Below are 21,754 nucleotides of genomic sequence, written 5' to 3' on the forward strand. Positions count from 1 at the left end.
GTAGAAAATATCTGTCAATGCTTTTCGAACCAACTAGTGTGGTTCATCGTCAGGAAAAGTTGAAGAAACAACTTAGCATGTTAAATAGTCTGAGCAGAGCTTCCAATGGCTAACTTGAGCAGAGCCTCCAATGGCTAACTTGACCAACAACTAATTTTGACTTTAGAACCAGAGTCATAAAAATTATTATAATTAAATGGAAATTAGTTAGATTAGGTGACCAATAAAAATATATAACTATAAAACAATTTAAATGGTGTTAATCGTAAGTTAAAAAGGTATTGTTTGATAATTAAAAATTATAAGTTGTTTAGTATTTAAATGAGAATTAGTTATATAAAGGACCTTTTATTATAATATATGTATAAAATATATATATATATATATATATATATAAATAAATAAATAAAGTAATATAAAAGTTAGTTAGAAATAATCAAAACAATACAATGGAACCAGAAAATTAAGTTAACTTAAAAAGAAAGAAATAAATAAAAATAAAAAATAAAATAATAAAAATAAAAATAAAATAATAAAAATATATATAGTTTAATTAAGAAAGTAGAAGGTTGTAAAGGTACTAATTCAAAAAAAAAAGTTTTTTATCACTATTTTTAATTTTCTTGTTTTAAAATAAAATAAATCTTTATTTATTTGTTCAACTAATTATTTTGACGATTAATCTCATAGGAACTATTAAAATGTAAAATGTAAAAATTTTAATCTATTATTTATTTATACATATTTATATAGTTAAGGTTGATAACGATAAAATATTCTTCAAACTATATATTCACGCCGTAAGGCGTTTCCTTTTGAAATGAATTGCCCTAGTCGATGCCGTGTCCTTTTGTTGACCGTGTATTTGTGGTGTTAGATGATTGAACGAAGTTTTATCGTTGATCCTCACACTGTCCTTTTGTCTCCCAACCCAATGGCCTCTCTGTCTTCAGAGTTATTGTTTGGGAATGTTTCCTCTGGAGGTATGCGAGCTAGGGCTTCATGAGATAGAGTCGGTCTGTTTACAAGTTCAGGTGTCCGGTCTTCGGCCTTGTTTCGTCTAAGTTTGGCTAGGTATGTGTTAATATATGATTTTATGTGTATTTTCGTGCCGCTCGTTTAGACGTTCTTCGCCACTTTCCAGTTATTTTAGCTGAAATCCAGAGAGTTCAGTTTTTGTTGCGAGATCTGTTTTTTTATTTCTTTGAAAACAGTGTCTGTGTATTGGGTGATGTTTTGGATTCAGGTAATTATCGTTTCAGACAATCAGATAAAATTCCATTTATTTACTCGAACTCGGTTTTTGTGACAATGTTCGTTAACTCTTTCCCTGTAGAAAGTTCAGTTTTTTCAATCATTAATTGTTCTGTATCTGTTTCTCATCTCTGTTAGAAATCTGGTGTCTTTTCATTCTTTCAGTAGCTTACATCTGCACAGTTTCGTCAGTGTCTGTACTTACATTAATATAAATTTGAGTTGGTCGTTTAGGGTTTCGTTGCCTATTCTGTAACGCCCTTTTTTTCATTGTGAATATAAAATTTTCTTTAGGGCAATATTCAGATTTCTGGTAGGACTTTGATTTTACTTGGTTTGAATTTCATGTGCTATTTATTATTCTATGACTTTTGGTCAGTATTAATTGTATAGTTAGGGTTTGTTATATTCTCATGCTTTTGCGCATACTTGGTTCGTGATATGTGTACTTCTCAAACGTTTCAGTTCTATGAAGAATTTGGCTCAGAAATATTTTTGAAATTTTCCATCTCTATGTTCAATGTGCTTTCTTTACATGTGTAAGGGTTCTTTTGAACTAATTGAGATAGTAATGTTCGTTTCATTTCTTTACATGTCTAAGGGTTCTTTTGAACTAATTGAGATAGTAATGTTCGTTTCATTGTAAGGACCATGTATTACAAAACGTAATGTCGGTGATGTACATTTATTAAGCTCCATGGTGTGGTTTGCCTCTCACAATTTTAATCTGTTTGATGGACAATAGGTTTTAGGTTTTGAAGATATATTGAGGAGTGGTATTTGCAGTCTCTGCTCTAGCCAGGGAACAAAGGACTATTCAATCGACATGGGTGTTTAGAGGGGAAAAAAAAGTTATGGCTGAACTGGAGCATTTGCTGCTAGAAGCAGCTGGTCGAACATCTACCAATGAAGGAAAGCAAAACCGAAATCCTGGGAAGGGAGACTGGAAGATTCTGATTCAGATGATGGCAGAGACTCGAAATACATTGATGACGATGATTCAGATGATTCTGGGACAACAAATAGGAAGGCTTCTGGGTCAAGAATGCCCCTGAAAAACAGATTTGATTCTGGTGACAAGGATGATGATGACAGGGGTTGCCGTGATGATTCCAATAGCGAATTATCCATAGGAAGTGATTTATACAAAGATGATGAAGATAGGCAGCAGCTTGGGAAAATGTCTGAACTGGATCGGGAGTTGATTTTGGCAGAATGAGCAAAAGCAAGGGATAATTATTTAATGCGTAAAAGGGCTCGCCAAAATGAGATTAGAAATCAACAACGGAAAGAAACAGGGCCTCCATCTTCACGGATGCGCTCTTCTGTGAAATCGACAAGGTCTGTAAAAGAAAATGCTTTGAGTGAATTGGTAGCAAGGCGGTAGAAAGCACAGGATTCTGACATTCAACGTAAGCGGAGAGATAATACTGGTTCATCTAAGGGGCGAGATTCTTCACCTAGTAGAAGAAAATCTCATGCGAGTTCGAGCCTTAGTTTGTCATCCTCTAGTGAAGGAGAAGGAAGTGGAAGCAGTGGCGAAGAATCAGATAGTGATGGTGATGGTCCTGGCTCTGCTGACACTCCCAGCTTTGAAGATATTAGAAGCATAACAATAAGGAGATCAAAACTTGCCAAGTGGTTTATGGAACCATTCTTTGAGAATATCATTGTGGGCTGCTTTGTAAGAATTGGGATAGGAATGTCCAGGTTAGGACAGAGTACTTACCGTCTTTGCATGGTAAAAAATGTTGATGCGACAGACCTTGATAAACAATACAAGTTTGAGAACCACACCACATACAAGTATTTGAATTGTTTCTGGGGTAGCGAGAGCAGTGCAACAAGATGGCAGATGGCCAGGGTGTCTGATTCACCTCCACTTGAGAAAGAGTTTTCAAATTGGGAACAGGAAGTAGAAAGCAGTGGTGGTCGGATGATTAGTCAAGCAGAAGTTGAGGAAAAAATAAATGTGCTAAAAAAGATAAATCAATTTGTGTATTCTGCAGAAACTGTAAAAAAAATGTTGCAGGAAAAGAAGTTGGCTTCCAAAAGGCCATCGAATGTGGCTGCTGAAAAGGACAGGGTTAGAAGAGAGATGGAGCTGGCGGAGAGCAGGCATGATTATTCAGAAGTTGAGAGAATTAAAGTGAGATTGAAGGAACTAGAAGTCCTTTCTCTTCAGAGCAAAAGCAAGGATGCAAAAGCCTTGATGCTAGCAGAAATGAATAAGAAAAACAAGGCTGAAAATTTCAAGAACGCTTCTGAGATCAAGCCTCTAAACCTTAATCTTAAAGCAGGTGAAGCAGGGTATGATCCTTTCACTCAGCATTGGACTCAATCTCAAAATTATTATGATACAAAGGCGAAGGTTGTTGAAGACAACACTGATGCGAACAAAGAGGTAGATGCAGCCAAAGTAGAGGAAGCCATAGCAATAGAAACTGCTGAGGATGATGGAAAGCTTGTCGACACTGATGCTCCTATATTAGAAGATGCAAAGGTGTATTCTTTGCATGATTTTGAACTTCCAATTTCACTTGCTGGACTGCAGAAGTATGGGGGTGCTCAAGGGGCCCCTTTAGCTTTTATGGCTAGAAAGCAGAAGATTGAGTCAACTTGTGGAGTGCAAGTTCCTAGCAATGATGGAAGGAGGCATAGTCTGACATTAACTGTGAATGATTACAAGCGTAGAAGAGGCCTGCTGTGAAAATAAATAATGATATTTTCTCTGCTTGTTGGTTTCCCCATTTAATTTTTATATGAAAGATTCGAAAATTTCCTTTTGGGATTGCTAGAAACATATGCAGAAAAGCCTTAAAGTGAACAGTTTTTTAAATTGTTTCAAATTCTATATGTAGTGTGCCATTATAGGCACTTTAAAACACAACTGCAATAACCTAGTCAACCAAGGATTGTCTTTTAATAGTAGCAACATCATGGATTGTTGGCAGGCATGAAATCAACAATGTGTTAGAAATATAGGCTGTATTTTCTTGACATCTAAAGTTCAAGGGTGTTTTTTTGTCTCAACCATTTTGCTAAAAAATGGCATATAATGTTCCAAAAGGATTCCTTTCCTCTAAGTAACGCTATTCCACTGCAAGTTATCATGAAGTTGGTGAAACATGGCATTTTATGTTGTTTGAGATTGATGTTGAGTTATGCCTTTTCTAAATTATTGTTGAAATATGTAGTGTTTTTCAGATTCATGTAATAAATGCTATGTTTTATTAATTTCTGTTATTGTAGTATAGTTTGCTTAAATGCTTTTAGAGTTGTGGTTGTTTGTTGTGCTTAGTTGTTTATTCTTGCTTTCGATTGATTGCAATTCTATCTAATAAGCAACTATCTTTTACATAGTAAAAAAGTTTGGCTGAATCGAGGAAAACATTCGAAAATTTGGAAGAACTTTGGTACAACCAAATAATTCGGTTCAGTTGGGATTCGTATAGTCAATCTGTTGTTTGTCCAAAACTGAACCAAACCAAATCCAATTTTAACCCAAAAAAATCATCTTCCCAAGAAACCCTAAATAATTCTTAAGAAAATGCATTTTAACTTTCAAGCCACCAATGAATATGTTATTTGCCCATTTCTTCTCCCTGTCCCGCCAATCCCTACCACTACTCCCTCGTTTAGGAGCTAGCCATGGGAGATTTCAGGAGACTATGCTGCTGCTGATGCCTAGAGAGGTTTGTCTATTCTGTTCAAGTGTGAAGTCTCGAGGAGACTGCATTTGTAGTTGGGACACTGTTGCCTGCACCTTAAAGGCCTGCTTAGACCTTCATAAACAAAGTTACACTCAAATGAAGCATGCCAACCGCGCCAACATACTAAATAAGTAGCTTCCTCTAGGTATTTAGTCATATATTCTCTGTTTGCTATGGGCTTATTTAATTTTTATTTTTCAACTTGAAAGGGTGTACCTAATGTCTGTGCATATCCTTTTGACTTCCAGAACACCTATAACAGGTTACATGACCTGCATTATCAAAAGTAGAATCACAACACACGCAAACAAATACATACACCCACCAAGCACAAGAAAATAGTGTTATGGCTAGCAACTTTTTTAAATCAAACTTGTAATAATCTCAATAATAAATCTAATGTTCTTTAGAGAAGACCTGCTGCTCTAGTTTTTGTTGGGTTTCGTACAGTTTATAGTGTATGATAAGGAAATACATTTCTTGAAGGGATTGCATCAAAAGGCTCAATGGGCCTTTGAGCATTTTTGTAGGGGTTTATGTTATCCAATCATTACAATTTTTGATAAAATTAGTCTGGACTATCTACATACCTATTTTTTTTCAATAAATTTGAAGAAGTGCATGTTTTTGCTTTAATAATATGTATACTCTTGAATTTTCTGAACTGTAGTTTTGTGGGCCAATTGTTTTCTGTATTGTATGGTATCCACATTTGAATTTAGATTCTATCTTGATAACTATCATTTCTTAGTATGTTTTTATGAATATATTGCATTGTAAGTGTTCTTTCTCTTCTTATATTGGACAAGAGAATATGGCTGTCTTTGACAATGTGAAGTTGTTGAAGATGCAAAAATTCCCTTGCTTTACATGAGCCAACTTGACCTTCAATAGAAACGTTGCTGAACACAATGAGAAGTTTCATGTTTCTGTAGAGAGCATCCCGAAAGTCTTGTGTAATTCCTCCATTGTTTTGGTTGATGCCTTGCTGAGGAATCACATCATGGTTTTGTGGTCCAATCAGAACCTATTCAATACTCACCTTCATTGACTATATTAGTCAGACACAAACCCTGTCAAAACTCTCAAGCCAGTAGGGCTCGGGCACAATGTTAGTTCCTCAATACGGTGATCAAAGTCTGTCATCAACATTACAATTGTCTTCACGCATCCTTTTTCTAAATGAATCTATATTACATGCGCTTGAAGAACTAGCTTTGAAGTCTCTATTCTCCGGCAATGTTCAGGTCTAAGTTCATGTAGGCAATTCTATGTTGAAATTATACTTGCATACCAGAATCTTATATTGGCGGAAGACCGTTACTCAAATGTCTGCCAAAAAGAGCACCCATTCTGACACACCACCTATGCAGAGGAAGAAGCCTCACAAGTGTTTGGGCTCCTTTTCTCTATCATGGTTGGGGAAGTAGCCAAGAGTAAATATCTCTGCAAGCATGAAGTCCAATAAAAATGATGTATAAGACATATTTGACAACCAACAATTGCATCTAAAATGCAAAATATGTTCCCGGCCTTTCAGAAAATGTGGAGTCCAGCAGAATGTGAGGCCAGCACTATCATCGAAATTCAAACCAGATATGAATCTTTCAGTCTTAAGGTATCATGGTACAATAACATCACTGATATATGAACTATATATCAAGCTTTCAATCCTAAAATATAAGTGCTGGATGCTTCACTGCAAAGCCTAGAATCCTTCTTTCAAATGTAACAACTGGATGATGCACATAAGTTGATGCTAATAGAAGTCTGTATGGAGCGACCAACCCTTAACATGGTGGTGGGCTCTTGTACGAGAAGCCTTCTTTCAAATATAACAACTGAATGATGCACAGAAGTTGATGCTAAAAGAAGTTAGTATGGAGCGACCAACCCTTAACATGGCGGTGGGCTCTTGTACGAGACTTAGTCAACTCAAATTCACCTCCTACACAAACTTTGATATGCTTCAAGCAAGAAATGCAAGATAGGTTATACCTGAAGGGGAAAGCAGAGGAAATCATGAAGCAATGGATTCACGTAAGGCAAGTACCTGGTCAAAGGCATCAAACAATATTTTTGATGGCTTCAAGTCCATGGTGATGAACTTGGAAGTTCCTCGACTCACTTCTCAGAGGACTCTCAACCAAAATATCCAAAGAAAAATGGACCTGCTTAGTATAAATGCTTTGGAGAATGCTTTACAAGTAGCTCTCGAGTTTGAGGCCCAAGCTTCAGAAGAAAATGTACTAAGCATCCACCAACTTAAGCAAGGTTCTCGAAGCCTTATCTTTTAGAATTGTCTCTATTAGTAACTCAGAGCAACGTTTAAATCAGGGAAATGACAAAGGTAAGAAAAAGTATAGTAGTTATCATAAATATGCATGCATGATAACTACAGTGTATTGCTCAAAAATATTGAATAACATAGAACCAATGTTATTGGAACTAGACCGGAATTGGTGAAATCAGCTGGTTCGATCTTTTTGACACCCAAACGGGTCTGGTTCGAGGTTTGGAACTGGAAATCGCCAGTTTGGTATTGCACTGGCTGGTTAGGTACCAAACTATCCAATTCTGCACAATTTGATTAAAGATGTTCCAAACGCAATCATTTTTTAGAGAAAAACAAGAATTTTTGAGTGGGGTAGCCTAATATTCAAGCCTATGGCTTTAGTATTGCTTATGCAATTCATAACATTACCATGAAATGACTTTGGATGTTTGAGAGTAGTTCTGACCTCATTGAATTTCATATGGAGAAAGTAAAATTTTAGATCTCACTCAAAATTTAGTAGACTTGACAACCTTTTTCAGGATTTCAAGATTGTGGGGATTGCCACATTTTCGTTGGATTTTGTTATGTATGAGGGTATGAACTAGTAATTAATCAAGAACACTAAGCTCTCTATGTACCTTAATGTTAGTGACATTGGTTGATGAACTCTTCTCTCAGAACCCTATAAAAAATGTACCCATCATTGAAACAAAATCTTGACTTGAGATGCTACTTTTTTTTCTATCTTATTTTAATGCTTAGAGGGTGATATTGATGATGAAGATGCTAATATAGACAATGATTTTGATTATATGTAGGTATTTGTTGTAACATGAATTTTTTTTTTTTTTTGATGCTAACGGTCATCTGGACCCTGTTTGTTGATGTTTTTTCGATTTAGACATGGATTGTACTACCCTGTTTGGTGATGTTTTTCGGTTTAGAGATGGATTGTACTGCCCTGTTTGCTGATGTTTTTTCGGTTTAGAGATGGATTGTACTTGATGCTATTTTTGTTATTTGCTTCTATAGGACCTAGATAATGCAAGGGCCACACAATTTCCACTGAAGCATCCACTTGGGTTAGCCTCTATGTTTTGGATGATTACACAATAGATAAAATTGGCCAGCACTTATCAAAAATTCCATCTAGCCAGATAGTCGATGCTCAATCCTACTTGATATTTTCTAAGCACAACCAATAACTCCACGAGGATAACATGATCCCTATTTAGAAAATACACCAACTTCCCGCTCAAATGGTTGGTAATCATAGCCCTGTATGGATAAAAACTGATGACTACGAGTTACGTTGGCTCTATACATTGATGACAGTTTCTTTAGCTTTGCCAACAATCATTGTACTCTAGTATAGACTAAATGGACATTGGAATTTCCATTATCCAGAAGATGGAATCTTACCCAAGGCATTCACAAAAGTTGTTGCCAACCCACAGCTGGTTGAAAATAATCTCCATCATCATAACAAACTTTATACCCATAATATGCACAAATGGTAACACATGATACATCTCCCAAACCAACGGAGTTCAACTAAGTCTAATCTGAGATCCTCCATTCTCAACACTTTATACATAAAAAAACTTGTCTGTAATCGGCCTCTCTTTGCACTTTTTGGGGCAATTGCTAGTTATATTAAGTTACTTGAAAAATCGGTCTCCTAAAATGTATTTTATGTTGGGAATTTATGAAAATTCCAAACAAAATTCAACAGAGAAAAACAATGCTCTGATACCATGTTGGAAATTTAGGAAAATTCCATGACAGACAGACAAAAATTGCTCTGTTTTTTACGCTCTGTTTTTGCACAGAAAAATAGAAAATCGCTTGCTGGAAGCGGTGTTGCAGCAACGCTGAAACTGGTGTAACAGCAACGTAGTTTCGTCAGTTGCTGTTCGCAGTGTAACAGCAACGAAATTTCGTCAGTTGCTGATCTTGGTGTAACAACAACGGTGATTTGACGTCAAGCCTATTTTTGACTTACGGTGTAACAACAACACACAAAAAGGAACTTCTATTTATAAACAGTAAATCAACTGATACAAAAAAAACATCTTCCTCACACAGAGGGATTTCACAACTGCTGTTACAAAACATATTCCTCTTAACAGAGGGATTCACCAATCTATGCTTAAGAGCATCTTCCTCTTTAACAGAGGGATTCACCAATCTATGCTTAAGAGCATCTTCCTCTTGATAGAGGGATTCACCAAGGAACGCTTCTGTTCCACACAAATAACATCTACCTCTTAACAGAGGGATTCCAACATGCCTGCTTCAGAGGCACTTCAATCTGTCCAAATTGACACTACTGTGTCTGCCTGATATTTTACACTGCTGTGTGTGAAAATATCTTCATTCGCATTGCTCTTCACAATGGCGCTCAGGCTGCAATATGCTCTACACTGCTGTACATTACAGACTCTGTCTTCTCCTGAAAAACATTACACTGCTGTGTGTAAAACTTTCAATACATTTATGCTGCTGCATATTCCATTACAAAAACTTTGTTTCAGCACTGCTGTCTCAGCAACTCTGTCTCCGCACTGTGTTTCAGCACTGCTGTTTCAACACTCTCTCTATCACTGCACTGCTGTGCATAAAATAACTTCTTAAATTGCTCTCGCGCTGCTGCGCATTCCTTTCACATTTAACAACAAAAATACGCACTGTGTGCTCCCCTTCATTGATTACAATCGCACTGCTGCTGTGCCTCACTTGCATTTCAGATGCAAACAACAAAAACTGTGTTGCTGCGTTTCTACCCTTTCTCACAGCAAACAATCACAAAACAAATTACTTTCAATATCTGCACTGCTGTGCATTTTTCCCTTTCTGCTCTCTGCTACGCTGTTGCGTCTTCTCCTCAATCTCTTCTACACTGCTGTGTCTTCTCCTCTGCACTGTTGTGCCATCTCTTTACATTGTTCTTCACGCTGCTGCGTCTACTCTGCTGTGTCTACTCTTCTGCACTGATGTGCCTTCGTTGCTGCTTCTGCTCTGCAGCGTCTTCTGCTCTTCTCTCAAGCACACAATCACATTCAAGCGCTGCTGCGCTATATTGCAGAGAGATTAACACTACTCCCGCTCTGCTTCTATGTTGCTGCTCATTACATTAAAACAGCACACCAGAAAAAATGCTTAAAATTATTATGACAAGACTAGAAATTAAGACAAGGTATGGAGCAACAGACAAATAAATCTGATTTCTGAGTTTTTTGGATGTTGCGGTACATTCCCCATGTCCGCAATAAAACCTGTTGTTTACCATTTTTACCAACTCTGTCAACCGCATTAAATTTCATTTATCGCTTGACTGATAAATCTGGCCATCAATGAAGATTCAACTTCACGTCACGCAAAAGATAGCTCCATGCTGTAGACCTGTACATTCAATCAGACAGCTGCCCATCCATATCGCACGGCTCTATTTGCTCCAGGGAAAATTGCTTTGGCAAAACTGCTGTCCATGTGTCTGCTATTTTAATTGGTGCTGGGAAGCGTACTGGTTTTCTGGAAACAGTACGCAGCAGGGGAAATTAATATTTCAACACTCCCCTTTAATTTCAACTGCTGGGTTATCAGTCATACCCAGACACTTCATCAAAAATTCAAAACTTTTCTGATCCAATGGTTTGGTCAGAATATCTGCTACCTGCTCCTTCTCTGCTCTCATGGGAGATTTAATTTCATATCTCTCCCCTATAAGAAGATCCATATGATAGAGTTCTACCAGGGTCTTCATCAAATCTTCAATCTCTTCCTCTGTCATATTGACAAGGGTTTTGGCAGTGAAGCCCATCTCAGCCATCTTGGCAAGAGTTACATATTGAACTCCATATTCTTTAAACAGATCTTCAAGGAACTTCAATTCCTTTCTCCCATTCATGGGTTCTGTCCATTTCTTATCCTTAATTTCTTCTTCAAAATGAACAGGGTCATCAACATGACTAGATAAAGCAAACAAAGAATTCATACCTTCATTTGTTGCCTCTTGTTCATTTCTCCTCAAGGGTGTCTGTTGCTGCCCTTGCGTTGGCGCTGTTGTTTGGGGATGTGTTTCAGCCATCTCCTCATCATCTTCATTATGAGACAAACAGTTTTTAACATTTACTGTTTTCTCTAAGCTTTCATCACAAGCTTTCTCCTCAATGAACTGAGGTTTTGCTGTCTTCACTTTCTCCATGCCTTGATAGGCTGTCTTGAGAGTTTCCCATGCTTCTCTGGATGTCTTAGCTGCTGCTATCCTTGGAAACACACTCTCATCCACTGCTCGATACAAGAAGTAGAGGGCCTTAGCATCCTCCTTCTTATAGTTCTTCAACAACTCTTTCTCTGCCTGAGTTAAGCTATTAAGTTCATCATCATTTGCTGGTTTTTCAAAACCATCTTCAACAAATTCCCATAAATCTTCTGAGAAAAGAAAAGCTCTCATAACTATTGCCCAATAGTCATAGTTTTTCCCATTAAACTGTGGGAGCTGAGGATTAAAAGTACCTATGCTAGTGCTTGTGCTAGCCATTCCTTGCATTCTCAGCTATGCTTCAAATTCTTGACTGTGTATTAAAAATTCACTGACTGTCTTCAACAACAACACAAAAATTCTTGAGAAATACCTGGATCCTTTTGCTGAGTCTTCACTCTGCTGGAGAAGCTGCTGCAGCAATAAACCCTTCCTTTAGCTTCTTTGACACTTCAAAGAGCCTGGACTAGCTCTGATACCACTGTTGGGAATTTATGAAAATTCCAAACAAAATTCAACAGAGCAAAACAATGCTCTGATACCATGTTGGAAATTTAGGAAAATTCCATGATAGACAGACAAAAATTGCTCTATTTTTTACACTCTATTTTTGCACAGAAAAACAGAAAATCGCTTGCTGGAAGCGGTGTTGCAGCAACGCTGAAACTGGTGTAACAGCACCACAGTTTCATCAGTCGCTGTTCACAGTGTAACAGCAACGAAATTTCGTCAGTTGCTGATCTTGGTGTAAGAACAACGATGATTTGACGTCAAGCCTATTTTTGACTTACGGTGTAACAGCAACACACAAAAAGGAACTTCTATTTATAAACAGTAAATCATCTGATACAAAAAAAACATCTTCCTCACACAGAGGGATTTCACAACTGCTGTTACAAAACATATTCCTCTTAACAGAGGGATTCACCAATCTATGCTTAAGAGCATCTTCCTCTTTAACAGAGGGATTCACCAATCTATGCTTAAGAGCATCTTCCTCTTGATAGAGGGATTCACCAAGGAACGCTTCTGTTCCACACAAATAACATCTACCTCTTAACAGAGGGATTCCAACATGCCCGCTTCAGAGGCACTTCAATCTGTCCAAATTGACACTACTGTGTCTGCCTGATATTTTACACTGCTGTGTGTGAAAATATCTTCATTCGCATTGCTCTTCACAATGGCGCTCAGGCTGCAATATGCTCTACATTGCTGTACATTACAGACTCTGTCTTCTCCTGAAAAACATTACACTGCTGTGTGTAAAACTTTCAATACATTTATGCTGCTGCATATTCCATTACAAAAACTTTGTCTCAGCACTGCTGTCTCAGCAACTCTGTCTCAGCACTGCTGTTTCAGCACTGTGTTTCAGCACTGCTGTTTCAGCACTCTCTCTATCACTGCACTGCTGTGCATAAAATAACTTCTTAAATTGCTCTCGCGCTGCTGCGCATTCCTTTCACATTTAACAACAAAAATACGCACTGTGTGCTCCCCTTCATTGATTACAATCGCACTGCTGTTGTGCCTCACTTGCATTTCAGATGCAAACAACAAAAATTGTGTTGTTGCGTTTCTACCCTTTCTCACAGCAAACAATCACAAAACAAATTACTTTCAATATCTGCACCGCTGTGCATTTTTCCCTTTCTGCTCTTTGCTACGTTGTTGCGTCTTCTCCTCAATCTCTTCTACACTGTTGTGTCTTCTCCTCTGCACTGCTGTGCCATCTCTTTACATTGTTCTTCACGCTGCTGCGTCTACTCTGCTGTGTCTACTCTTCTGCACTGATGTGCCTTCGTTGCTGCTTCTGCTCTGCAGCGTCTTCTGCTCTTCTCTCAAGCACACAATCACATTCAAGCGCTGCTGCGCTATATTGCAGAGAGATTAACACTACTGCCGCTCTGCTTCTATGTTGCTGCTCATTACATTAAAACAACACACCAGAAAAACTGCTTAAAATTATTATGACAAGACTGGAAATTAAGACAAGGTATGGAGCAACAGACAGATAAATCTGATTTCTGAGATTTCTGGATGTTGCGGTACATTCCCCATGTCCGCAATAAAACCTGTTGTTTACCATTTTTACCAACTCTGTCAACCGCATTAAATTTCATTTATCGCTTGACTGATAAATCTGGCCATCAATGAAGATTCAACTTCACGTCACGCAAAAGATAGCTCCATGTTGTAGACCTGTACATTCAATCAGACAGCTGCCCATCCATATCGCACGGCTCTATCTGCTCCAGGGAAAACTGCTTTGGCAAAACTGCTGTCCATGTGTCTGCTGTTTTAATTGGTGCTGGGAAGCGTACTGGTTTTCTGGAAACAGTACGCAGCAGGGGAAAACAGAGTGTTACAGCAGCATTCTGAACAAAAACAGAGTGTTTTGTAGATGCACAGGAGTGCAGACACAACAATGCAAAGTGCAGACACAGCAGTGAAAAACAGCCTGTTGATTTTTCAGAGGAGACAGAGCATTTTGTTTTCTGTAATGTACAGCAGTGCAGACACAGTAATGTAATTTTTGTTTACAGCATGAAGTTTTTTTAAAGTTTTGAACTGTCTTTAAAGTAGTCTTGTAGAAATCCCTCTGTTAGAGGAAGTATTATACATGAATACAACTTCCCTTTTGCTGTGCACTGTTGAAATTCAGTTTTCAGAAAATATTTTTTTTGTGTTGCTGAAACACCAGTTTCAGCGTTGCTGCAACACCAAACTACGTTGCTGCAACACCGTTTCCAGCGAACGATTTTCAGTTTTCTGAGTTTACTGTGTTAAAAACAGAGCATTTTTTTTGACTGTATGTTATGGAATTTTCATAAATTCCCAACATTTTAGGTATCAAAGGAGGGAAACGGTTATTTCCATTGATTGAGGAATCATTTAGGCAATTTCAGTCTTGTAGAAAAGATTTGTGTTGGTTTAGCCTGGGTTCGAAACTTTTTCGTTGTCATCTAATTAATGAATGCATTAGGTTGACCATAACAAAATATCCATTTTCAGAATACACATTATCGTTCACCTTTGCTTTCAACAATGCCCATTCACATGTCGCTATTCTTCCCCACTCTATGCCTTACCACTCTATGCCTTATGGCGTTTCCTTTGCAACATAAGGTGCAAATGCTAGTTAATGCGACTGCATTCCTTATCCAGTGTCAGATCCATTTTTAGATGACTGAACAAACGTCTGCCGTCAGATTGGTTTCCCAAGAAAACTGCTGCACAGTTAATTAGTTCTCCATTTATACCTTTATTGATTTTTACAAATTTGTTTTCTGGTTTGCCCTTATTCAGGGTTTCAGCTGAGCCACGCCGGTTATACGCCATATCCCTGTAACAAACAGATTCAGGGCTCAAGTTATACCTGTTATAATCAATAGAGTTTGCTATCGAGGCTGAGAGAGAACTCTGCCTGACCGTCCAGCTCGGGGTTCTGGTTGTTCGAACTGCACTAATTAAGGTTATCATCCCACACCCAATAATAGGATCCCTACTTGTTTAAAAGGAAGTAAGAGACCGAAGGTTATCGTCCCACACCCAACAGTAAGATCCATACTTGTCCACAAAGAAGTTGGAGACCGAAGGATTCCCAATTTTCCTCTTTTTACGATATCCACTTCGGGTTCCTCATCTCCAAGGTTCTCCTTTCGTATCCTTACTAACTTTTACAATTTTGTTTCTCGGTTTGCCTTCCACCGTTCACATTTCAAGGATTGGTGGATTTTTTGAGCAGGGTTTCAAAATTATGATGGTTTCCAAGTCTTTTATACAAGGAAAGCTACCCCCAATTCTCTTTTGTTCACCTTAGAACCGCTCCAGTGAGTTTTCTTTCAACAATTTTTGTTTTGGGTAGGTTCGAGTCTTTCTATTTCGAAGTGTCCTCCCAACAAGGATTCGTTTAGCAAGGGGTCTCTTTTCCTTCTCGGAGCTTGGTCAACATTCATGTTTTCTTATTCATTCTCTTCTGCTGTTTCCAGAATATGTTGAATGCAGATATGTACGTTCATGCACTTCCAGTTGTGACTAGCGTAATAACACCAATGGCCGATGTATGATTAAATTATAATGCCAATGTAATTTAGAAGTAAAGTCCCACTTGTTTTTTCCTTTCTTTAAAAGCCAACATTCTCAATCTTAGAAATTGGCTGGTCTTAGACTGACATTTTTAGATGTTGTTGAATTTTATTTTGGAATTAGTATTTCGTACCCTTACTGATTTTTACAAATTTGCTTTCCCTTCATTCAGGGTTTCGGCTGAGCCACACCAATTATACTCCATGGCGTTGTAACGAACAAATTCAGGGCTCGAGTTATACTCGACCATGATCAATGCAATTTGCTATCAAGGTTGAGAGAGAGCTCTGCCTCACCATCCAACTCCAGTTTCTGGGTGTTCAAACTGCAATGAACTAAGGTTATTGTCCCACACCCAACAGTAGGATCCCTATTTGTCCAGAAGGAAGTCATATATCGAAGGGGTCTCGATTTTCCTCTTTTTATGGTACCCAACTTCAGGTTCCTCATCTCCAAGGTTCTCCCTTCATACCCTTACTGATTTTTACAAATTTATTTTCCGGTTTGCCTTACACCGTTCACGCTCTAAGGATTGGTGGCTGTTTTGAGCAGGTTTCAAAATTATGATGGCTTCCAAGTCTCTTATACAGGTAAAGCTACCCCCAATTCTCTTTTGTTCACCTCAGAACCATCTTTTAAGAATTTTTGTGTTGCGTACTTACAAGTTCAACTCTTTCTCTTTTGAAGTGTCCTCCCGACAAGGGTTCATTTAGCAAAGGGTTTCTTTTCCTTCTTGCAGTTTGGTCAACATTCAAGTTTTTTATTCATTCCCTTGTGTTATTTCCAGATGTTGTATGTAGATATGTACGTTCCTGCACTTCCAGTCACGATAAGGGTAATAACACCATTGGACGATGTATGATTAAATTATCCTGCCATTTTAATTTACAAGTAAACCACTGTTTGTTTTTATTTTTTCTTTAAAATCCAACATTCTCAATCTTAGAATTTGGTCGGTCTTAGACTGGGGTTTTTAGATGATGTTGAATTTTATTTTGAAATTAGTATATCGGGACCTTGCACCAAGGGTTTTTGTAAATACATTTCATATTTTTTTTTTTTTTTTTTTTCTTTAAGATCCAACATTCTCAATCTTAGAATTTGGTCGGTCTTAGACTGGGATTTTTAGACGATGTTGAATTTTATTTTGAAATTAGTATATCGAGACCTTGCACCAAGGGTTTTGTAAATACTTTTCTATTATATATATATAATGTAAGATTGTACATCATTACAGGTCCTCTTGGTAACCTCTCGTCACTATTTTAAGTCTTATCCCTATGAAATTCTGGGACTGCACACATAAGCATGTTTAAGATTAGGAATAATCTTGTATTTTTGCATTATAGTTGATAACAATGATAGATATGCCAGACTGTTTAACCAAACTTAAGAAAAACCGTTCTTTTCAGGTAACTATTTAAAAACCATGCATGCAGATAAACAATTTTCTGCAAATATGATCGATTACAAAAAGAAAAAGACGGTTCCTTGCATGACCATAGTGAGGGATGCGATTTTGTGGTCTCTTGCATGTTTCTAGAATAGCTTCCACGTGATGCATTAGGTGAACTGCGTCAGGGTCAATTTAATATTGATAAAACAAAATCAGGCTGATTAAATTTTTCCAGCATTAGAAGGAAATTTTCAAGTGAATCCTCCTCCATTTCACAAGCCACAATTCTTGAATAGTGAAATAAATTTCTTGTTGAATATTTATTTGTTACTAAATACTATTCTTCAGGATGGCTGAAATATCTTCACCCATCATTATATTGTCATGGAAAATTGAAGGACAGCTTGAAGCTCTCTATAAATGCAAGAATGAAAGATTGGAAGTGTTGAAAACTGAAGAACTATCTCAGAAATTGACAATGTACGGTGTTGTTCCAATAGATGAATAGAAAACTGTACTAAAACAAAGGAAAAATGGAAAGGACGAATCAAAATATAGTACATACAAAATAATTGATGTGAGAAGCAATGAATTCTGGAAAATTGGGAATAGATCTCAGAAATGGGAAATTTAGGACAAGGAGAGGTCCGTCCCTCCTCTAGTTCGAGTAATGAAGGCTCATTTTTTTCTTCTTCTAAATATCCTCAGTTTCCTCGTAGGAGTATAATGTTCCATTCTGCTCTTAAACCAGCATGTGCTACAAGAGATCTTCATTCTGGGATTATAAAGAAACAAAAAGAAAATCCAACCCCTGGAGAAAAAATTGGATTGGAACTGTAACATGGAAAACTATTTTGTTTCTGTAATGTCCCTGGACAAGGTAAATTTTAATAGTTTATTAGAGCATATGGCAGGGCATATGATCATCCAAATGGATCGACTACTGTGCTTTATAGTGCATATGATCATTGAATGGAGAACCTACTGTACCATATGACGTTGTTTTTACTGTTTAATTTGTAGGTCATACTCTTTATGTTAGCATCTCCTCAGCACCAATTTCTTGTTTGAAAGCAGATCTCATTCAATATAAATACATACCTCAATGACATCATTGCATTTATAATTTATTTGTCACTACTACTTAGTTCCATAAGCTCTTAGCTTAATGCTACAACTCATATTTTTCATCGAACGAACATCTTCAATTTTAGCCTAAACCCATGGCCATACAAGCTCCACCCCATGCTGAAACTATTTGTAGGATGGCATGCTGAGGATTAATGTTAGTGAGTAAAAATAACAGAGCTTGGGCACCATATAATTAGTTGGGTACTTCCAAAACAATCACTAATGACAATAGATGTAAGTTTGCATAATGTATAATTATTAGATCACCAAAATTATTCAAACATTTTCCACTATGTACATTTAGAAAATATAAGTTTACACTTGAAACTGAGAAAAAGATGAGATATTTGCATAATGTATAATTATATATTATTCAAACATTTTCCATTAGGTACATTTACAAAATATAAGTTTACTCTTGAAATTAAAAGGAAGATGAGATATTGACACTCAATGCTAATCAGTAACAATATCCTTAACTAACATTGTACCTTAATCAACACTATACCAAAGGGGCATAAGAATCAAATCAAGTCAAGCAGTGAAAGAATCAAATATTTTTTAACTGAACAATTTCATAGATGTCGCACAACCTAATTAGCCTCACCAACAAGTATATTACACCCAAGTATGTCACATCTAAACCTTTCAAACATCATCTGAAGTATACAGGACATGCCATTCTTGCATTTGCTAGGGTTCACTTTGCAAGAAGGGAATGGATGCAATATTGCCTTTGATTTTGGAAACTGCAAAGTAGCTCATGTGGTCCCTGTTAGATATTATTGATGCAACTGCACCAAAAGGATATCCTATACTAACAGAGCCCACAACTAGTGGAACTTGGTCAACATTGGAACAAGTGATAACTGATCTATAAAAGAAATATGTCCCTCAAAATATGCAGATAAATTAATATAGTTACAATTATGAAAATCTACTCTCGGGATAATATATCCTCAAGTTTCAAAAATTCATTACCATATTTCATAAAAAGTATAAATGGATCTAAAATGAAACTGGAGGTATAAAAAGCTTTGTTAAGACCAAAAATTAATAAATATGATCCAAAATCTTACTAGGGGCTATTAAATGCTTGTGGGTGGAAAGAAAATCCATTTGAATATGATGCACATCTCTGATGACATGGAAAATTTCCTCCATTTCTCTATCAAAAAATAATGTTAGGGAAAAAATTAAAATGGAGAAAGCTCTAATTTTTGGACACTTATAGCTATAGTAAACAGAATATGTCGTACTTATAGCTATATTTTACTTAATAAAGAAACACATATGACACAAATGATTACATAAGAAAACGTAGGAGAATTGTGTTCCAACGAAAAACGTTTGATTAGTGGCACAACTAGGAAATGAACTTGTCCCTAGGGTCATCTAAAGATACCCCTATTGATGTGAGTTTATTCCAATAACAAATAGGATCATAGGAGTGCATATTTTACTTAGAATATGTTGAGTGTGAAGAGTAAATTAGGAGTTGCACATGTGGGATATATGAGCAAAGGTTAATTTTACAAGGAGTGACTATAATAGCATATTGATGTGGGGTTATTCCAATAACAAATAGGATCATAGGAGTGCGGATTTTACTTAGAATATGTTGAGTGTGAAGAGTAAATTAGGAGTTGCACATGTGGGATATATGAGCAAAGGTTACTTTTACAAGGAGTGACCATAATAACATTTCAACTAGAGGCTGCCAATTACAAAAAATATTTTACAATTAGTCTCAGCCTTCCATAGTGTCTAAGTGGCCCATTTCCATACTTTAAGTTCACCCTTGCCATCACTAGTGAAAAAGAATCCACTAGATCCAATTTGGAACACTTACACCTTATTTCTCAAGAACAATCTACCCCACTCTCTAAACTTGAGACAAAACTCATAAATGCTAGTTTACCAAAAAACAGGCAAAATGAGAATATTCATGCGTAACATGATTGATGATATGTACACCGATTTCAAAACTAACGTTGTGAACTCCATAAATGAGCAGATGAAAATTTCCTAGTCCCTCAAATATTTTTAAAACGAGGAAAAAATGACCTTGAAATAACCCAAAAGCATTCTTGAATCCAACATGTCGTCATTCTTAGAATGAACACTTTTTTTGTTCCTATTTTCCAATACTTTAGTAGCATGAATTCAAGAGCAACAATGCTTATGATGGAATGTCACAGAGCAAAGTAGAACAAGCTTGATTTGTTCATCAGTCATTAAACACGGTACAATAATACCCTGTGAGAAGAGAAACCAAAATATATTAACTTCAATTCATTCTAAGAAAAGAAACATAAACCTTGCAATATCTAGTGACTTGAAAGGATTATTCGACTCAATGATAATAAACTGAACTTTAATAACATGACTCCATATAATATTTTCACTGGATTATTATTTGGATGAATATTGAAAACACATTTAAACATATGTAGATTTACTTACTCCTTAAAATATAATGATAAATGATTGCAAGCATTTCCAATAAAATAATTCCATTACTATAAACATCCCCTTGAGGGAAAACCTTCCCACCCAATCCATACTCTGCATTCAAGGAAACCCTAATCAAATAATTACATTGTTAATGAAAAAATACAAATAAAAGTAATACTTTAAAAGATTATACCCAGAACAATGTAGCCAACAAATCCTTTCAAAGAAACATCATTGTAATCCCAAGTTAAACTATAGTAAATTCACATGTTTAACCTCTAAAATATAGTAAGTCTATTGCGTCTTTAAGTGAATAAAGTTTGTATACCATCTATACTGATCTAAGGCTACAAAAAACCAATTTATTTATCCAAACAATTCTCTAAACCTAAAATTTATTTTAAAATAAAATAATTCATATTTATAATTTAAATATTCAATTAAATTGCATAACATATCACATACTATTTCATTAATGCTACTCTTCTCCTATGCTACTGCCTTATCGTGTTTCCTTTGCAACATTTGGTGCAATTGCTAGTTATGGAATCTTGTAAAAATATGTTGAGGATGTGATATTTTCCATCCCTTATATATATTTTACGCAGAAAGCACAAGATGTCAATGATGAAATATATATTTGGTAAAGGTAACTCGCTCTAAGTGAGGTTCATCTAGTGCATCCTCTAGAGTTATTAGAGTTTAACAAGTTTGGATTTTAATGACTACTTAAAGTGGGTTTTCAACCTTCTAAATATAGCCATTTAAATTTATGTTGTATAACAATAACATAGACACATAAAATCACCTAGAAACAAATGTTGTCCCTATAGTTTCTGAGTTGTATGATGTAGAGGCAAGACTATAGTAAAATTCTAGTCAAAGGCATGGCTACAATTCTAATTATTTATCTTTACTTAAATTAAGTTCAATATACAATTAAATACCATCTTTTCAAATATTTGAATGACGACGCTTTCTAAGTTAATGATTCTAGCTAGAAGAAGTCAAGCATTTTTATGATCTAGATTGAATGAAAATTGGAAGAGACTTGATTACGCACAAAATTTGAACCCAATAAAATTCTTTTTATGCTTCAAATCTCTGCCTATACATGTAAATTTTATAGGGGAAGAAATAATCAATTAATTTACAAGTGTCTAAGTTAA

General features: G+C 36.3%; 1 long non-coding RNA gene and 1 pseudogene across 1 annotated transcript; both read left to right on the plus strand.

Moving 5' to 3' along the window:
* Positions 1–2,093: 2,093 nt before the first annotated feature.
* LOC149251245 (protein RTF1 homolog pseudogene) lies at positions 2,094–4,023 on the plus strand (annotated as a pseudogene).
* A 10,652-nt stretch (positions 4,024–14,675) lies between these two features.
* Positions 14,676–16,624, plus strand: LOC149251246 (uncharacterized). Its single transcript, XR_016265977.1, has 6 exons — positions 14,676–15,165; positions 15,261–15,345; positions 15,505–15,555; positions 15,774–16,058; positions 16,154–16,191; positions 16,389–16,624. It is a non-coding gene; the product is annotated as an uncharacterized LOC149251246 (long non-coding RNA).
* The last annotated feature ends 5,130 nt before the right edge of the window (positions 16,625–21,754 follow it).

This window comes from Pinus tabuliformis, chromosome 7 (assembly GCF_031772625.1).
Source record: "Pinus tabuliformis cultivar Carrire ecotype Pingquan chromosome 7, CPIR1, whole genome shotgun sequence".
Classification (NCBI taxonomy): Eukaryota; Viridiplantae; Streptophyta; class Pinopsida; order Pinales; family Pinaceae; genus Pinus; species Pinus tabuliformis.